At 37.3% G+C, this 5,953-nt stretch overlaps 1 long non-coding RNA gene across 1 annotated transcript; it reads left to right on the top strand.

The window, feature by feature from the left end:
- The first annotated feature begins 4,062 nt into the window (after positions 1 to 4,062).
- LOC125498975 (uncharacterized) lies at positions 4,063 to 5,614 on the top strand. The gene is made up of 2 exons (XR_007275625.2): positions 4,063 to 4,971; positions 5,450 to 5,614. It is a non-coding gene; the product is annotated as an uncharacterized LOC125498975 (long non-coding RNA).
- Positions 5,615 to 5,953: the final 339 nt, after the last annotated feature.

The following is a 5,953-nucleotide window of genomic DNA, read 5'->3' as shown; positions in this document are numbered from 1 at the left end:
AAAGTTTAACAAATCCAATTTTGGCGCATATTCCCGCCAAAATAATTTAAAACCAATAAATATACTAAAATATCCTTTGCTTAAAATATTTATTTTAGAAAATAAATATAAAATATATATTTATTTATTTAAATAAATACTAAAAATACGGGGTATTACATTTATCTCCTGACATGTGTCTTGAGCAACCACTGTCCAAATACCAGTATGGTTTTGCTCTCACTCTAACCTGCACAAACAAATCAAGGTTTAGTTTTAGGAACCCAGATTTTCTTGGGTTCCTTGTCCTTGGAAACTGGTTTGACTCTGTCCTTTCTAACCCAGATTTGTTTTACATTGGTCTTCTTTGTTTTATCATGTTTTCCATTGTTAGACCAATTGTGTGTGTGACCCTTCTGATAAAGGCATTGTGAACATGAGACTGATTTCTTTATCATGTTTTTGCTTAGTCCAACAAGTATTAATAACATGACCATTCTTACCACAGTAGGTACATACGTGCATGTCCTTTGCAAACACGTACTTACCTCTCTTGAATTCAGAAATCCAAGTCTCATCTCTTCCCAACTTTGGTGGCTGTTGGGAACTGGTTCCAGAATACCCTAATCCAAACCTCTGAGGATTACCAGGTTGTGAGGTCAGAATGTTTAAAGTACTCTGAGCATCGAGCAACCTGTTCATCTGTCTCAAGCAGTCACTCAAATCCTGTTCCTTGGTTTCAAGTTTCTTAAGTTGAGCTTCATTAAATTCTGCAGCAATGGCAAGATCCAACTTTGCCTTATGAAGCTCATCCTTAAGTTTTGAAACCAGTTCTGGATCTGGTTCAGAAGTGGTCGCAATGTTCTTGCCTTTTCTTAGTTCGTATAATTCGGATTGAAGATCACAGATCTTACCCTCATATTCCAAACATAAGTCTTCAACATTAACATAGGACCACTTGTGCTAGCAAAAGAAGCTTTCAAATCCACATACTCATTGAACAATTCTTCCACATCATCAATCAGATAATTATGAGCCAAAATTAAATCAGAATGTTCTAAAGTAAGGCTTTTCTGTTTGAGTAACTCGAAATTTATACCTTCAACTTCAGCCTCCTTGAGTTTACTAAATCCTTAATCATTATTTTTTATAAAAATCAGTTTTTGAAAAATCTGATTGAGGTCTTAGCATCTCAAGCTCAATGTTCTTCTGATCCAAACTTATTTCAAGCTCTGAAATTTTTTCTTTCAGTTCTGTACAAATAAGTTCAAGTTCAGCAGAACGGCTTTCACTTAGGTCTAAGTTTCGAGTTACCTCTCTCAACTTCTTTTTGTTAGCTTTATAAGCAGCATTACCTTTAACATTTTGTTCAATAGCAGAATCAATAAAACCTAGTAACTCATCTCTATCACAATATCTCATTTGTTCTTGCATATTAGAAATAGTTACCTGTTCTTCGTCGGAAGAGCTGCTTCCTGCCATAAGACACATGTGACCTTTCTTTCCTAAACTGGTATGCTTCTGGTCTATGTCTCCAATCAGTGCAGTCACACACATTAGGGCTTCATCTTTCTCGCTTTCACCACCTGAATCAGAATCACCCAGGCGGCTAGCATAGCCCTCTTAGTCATTTTCTTCTCTCTCTGTCCTCCTTTATCATTCTTCCATGCTGGACAATCCTTTATTATGTGTCCAGTTTCTCCACATTTGAAGCAACCAGTGCTGAACTGGTCTTCTTCAAGTTGCCCTTGTTCTTCCAAGACTTCCCCTTGAACTGCGTTCTGAGACTCCTCTCAAACCTCTTAGCCATGAGTCCAATCTCATCGAGATCTTCATCATTTTCCTCACCCTTCAAAGCTAACCCACGACTTTTGGTTGTGCTTTCCTCCTTTGAATCCACCAACATCTCATGAGTCATTAATGACCCAATAAGTTGTTTTATGGACAAGGTCGTTAGATCCTTAGCCTCCTGAATAGCAGTCACCTTGGGCAGCCATTTACCTGTCAAACTTCTCAAGATCTTTCTCACCAAATCTTCATTAGTAAAGTTCTTTCCAAGAGATTTAAGTTCATTGATAATTTCATGAAACGAGTAAACATATCTCTTATATTTTCATCTCGGTTCATATCAAAAGTTTCATATTTAGACATAAGCATATCAACTTTAGATCTCCTGACTTCACTAGTGCCTTCATAGGCTAAGGTTTCCTATATTTCCTTAGCAGTAGAGCATGCTAAATACGGCTTACCTCATTATCAGCAATACCTTGTTGAAGTACGGACATGGCCTTTGCATTCTTCTCAAGAGTCTTCAGAGCTGTAGTAGTGTACTCACTCTCCTTCTTCTCTGTTCCATCTGAATTGTTAGCCACCTTCTTTGTCCATTTTGATGATCATCCAGCACTCATAGTCTGTGCCAATGATCAGATTTCTCATGCAATTTTCCACCAAGGATAGTTGTTCCATTGAACTTTGGAGCCTTGATCCTCCGGGTCCACTGTCATTTCTTGAGTAGTCATTATGTCTCCTTCTCTAGGTGTTACCCTTTCAAGAAGTTAGGCTCTGATACCAATTGTAAGTGCAAGAGACACTCAAGAGGGGGGGTGAATTGAGTGTTTGTCCGAATGTTGTAACTTTTTCGATTATAGTAAGAACAGTAAAGAGAACAGTTCTCTAGCAGCGGAAATAAAAGCAATGAATAAACAACACAAGGATTTAACGAGGTTCGACTTCTAATAAGTCTACGTCCTCCACTCACTCACTTTTTTATTAATCAACTCAGAATAACAAAAGAATTACACTCAATCACTTATGCACCTATGTACAAGATGATTCCCAACCTCCACCTATGGAAGTTCGACTCAACCACCAACTATGATGGTTCAAATGAAGTTGATCCCTGATCAACTTCCCCAGCAAACTGAACTCACAGAATGCTCAAATACAACCAGTTTTTCTCTCAAAAACAAACAGCCTTACACACTTAGAATGAGAGTAATTTAAGATCTATGTGGTATTCGGGTTTATGCTTAGATTTGAGAGTTCAAGAGATGAAGTGCTTTTGCTTAGAGTATTCTGAAAATATGCGTGCAAAAGCTTAAGGTTTGTGTGCTAGCAAAACTCCTTAAATAAGCCTTTGGTAAGTAAATGTTTACATGATATTATGAGAGTATATTTTCCTCGAAAATATGAAAATTATTCCAAGGAAAATATACTCAGTATAATATCATATAACACACTTACCATAATTAAGAAATCTTGCTTACACAATAAACCATGCATCCGTGTATTTTGAAAATCAATTTTGCGCGGAAAGTAAACTTTCCTAAAATACGAATGCATGAAGTAAAACCTTGAGGACTGGTTCAGATCTGTTCCAAGACTGTTTCAATCGACCAAGTTTTATTTGTAGTTGTGTATGACAAGTAACCGAGGTTTCTTGTCATCCACAACTTGCTCATCTCTCTAGTTTCAAACCTTTATAGTGCATCCAAACCTTTATACCACTTACATTGCATCTTAAGACTAAATGCTACAACTTGATCTTGGTCTTCATGCAATTCTTCAAGACTTGGCTTCACTAGCTTCGTCTTTCTATCCATTGAACTCGTACTTTGGCACCTACACATGTAAACAGAAACATGCATGCAATATAATAGTTCAATGTGGTTTGTCATCATTCAAAACTCAAAACAGGGAACTTAACAGATCCGCTGAAAACAGCTCTTAATCTGAAAACTGAAAACAAGGGTAACTTTTAACCCTTTTAGGGTAACTTTTTGTAACAGGCTTGTTTTAAATAAAAGATTTATTAAATACTTATTATAATTATTAAGTTAATTATGTTCTAGATTTTCATATTTTATTTGATTCAGAATGTGACACTTTAGTTGTCGTATTTCTAATAAATTTATTAGTTTAAATTTTACGAAATCATTCTTATTGTATATATTTTGAAATTAAGGGATTTAATTTTAGTTGGGTGTATTTGGGCATAACGAAACACAAATTCGGTATACATCTTCATTCCTATCCGGTTGCTTTATTTGGAAACTCCATAAAAATCCCTTATCAATTGTCGGTTTGGTGATAAACCCAAACCCACCCCTTAAACCTTTCTCTGTCTCTCCCGTGAAACAAATTCCAAAAGAAAAAAAACCCCAACCCTTAAAACTGAAAACCCCGAACCCGAAACCTCACACTCTCTCTCTCCTCCCCGTGAACCCTTCGTTTCTCTCACGCTCGCCTGCGTCGCGCCTCGCCGGCATTTTTCGAGGCTGCCGAAAATCTGCACCACTCTGTTCTCCTCTGTTTCGTTGCTGCTAGTGTTATTCGTGGGTGTCGCCCTGCGTTGCTGCTCCTCGTGCGTCGCGTCGTACCACGACCGCAGTTTCGCCGGAGCTTCCCTCCTCGGCTCGCGCTGCTGCTAGTGTCGTTGTTGTTGTTCGGCTTTGGTCGTCACCTTCCCTGCCTTGTTTTCTCTCCCCTGTTCGAGTGTCGTTGCTGCTGTCCTTGTTGGGCGCTAATGGTGGTGATCTTGTTGTGCTGCGGTGCAGCCACTGGTGGTTGTAATCGCAACTCCTTCTCCCTCTTTGAAGGTACTAGACCTTCCTTTGTTCTTTCCTTTGATTTTTTTTATGTTGTTCCATCTGATTTTGAGTGGAGATTAACAATTGGAATTTGAATTGTTGATGTTAATTGTTGATTGTGTGGTTTGATTGTATAAGTGGTGTTATATTGGTTTAGTTTGATAATTTAGAGTTGTAGATATGGAATGAGGATTAAGGAAATTCAAATATCTAAGTGGAGGATTGCTAGATTGGGAATTGGTTATGGATTCGCTTTGTAGTTTAGATTAGTTTAAGGATAGTTATTAATTATCGTTATTGTTATGAGGTAAGTTATTCGAGAACGATTATGGAGTTTGAGTCTCATTTGGAGATGAAGATTAATGAAGGAGGTTGTATTGTTCAGATCTGGATCGCGTATGAGGTAACTTTTATGTTCAGTAAAATAATTTACTCATGCCCTTCTGTGTGGATATCTGTTTTTGATATTTAAGTTCGTACTATGGCCATAGATATGAATGTGATGATGAAATGTCATTGATTGATTATGAATACGCAACTGTTTTGCTGGCTTAGTTTATGAACTGAAAATAGAAAGTGGGCAAGGTATGGGTGGAGGATGGTTACTCTTTTGACCTGATACGGTCGGCTACGCTCCATAACGAACCTTGGGGGTAGTATTGCTGGGCTCCATAACGAACCTTGGAGGCAGCGTTTGTCGTTTGTCCAAAGCTCGTACTTGCCACTAATTTGTTTAAGAGAGTGAGTTATGCCAGCGTTGTAATGGAAAAGAAATGATTTGAGCAAAATAAAATGTCTATAACGGGCTGAAGTAAAGGTTACGAGTTTTCCACTCATTTTGGAATTGTGTTTGTTTTGTATTTTCTTCTCTGAATTTGCAGGTTTGGTATCAAGAGCTCCAGAATGGAAGTGAAGCAAGATTATGGTGTCGTCCTAGATTTAGGATTGAGTTTGTATATAGATAGCTGATTTGAAAATAGTTATTTATGCTTCGTTGTATATGATATTTGAGAATATTATTGGAGATATTGGTGTATTTAAGGATATTTTTCCGCTGCGAAGTAATTTATTTGAGAGTTAATTCTTGTTTATGGATCTTAAGTGTGTTTAGTTAGCAGCTCGAAAGAGCGGGCTGTTACAAATGGTATCAGAGCTTGAGTAGTTTTTGGATATGCTATGATCTCCATATCATAATGTAAGGGTTGAAAAATAGGCTCAATGGATTGACTAAAGCGTTAGGTATAAATGAATCAAGCCGTATGAGTGTTTGCGCTTATGCGTGTGCTATATGGATCTATTCATATGTATAGGTATTACTTGTGTGTATATTTTCAAATGTGTATCATGTTATCTTGTTATGACTCGATTGTCTCTAATATTATTTA

Source organism: Beta vulgaris, chromosome 6, assembly GCF_026745355.1.
Source record: "Beta vulgaris subsp. vulgaris cultivar EL10 chromosome 6, EL10.2, whole genome shotgun sequence".
Taxonomy (NCBI): domain Eukaryota; kingdom Viridiplantae; phylum Streptophyta; class Magnoliopsida; order Caryophyllales; family Amaranthaceae; genus Beta; species Beta vulgaris.
The sequence above is the reverse complement of the archived record's forward strand: the minus strand, read 5'-3'. Positions and strand labels throughout refer to the sequence as shown.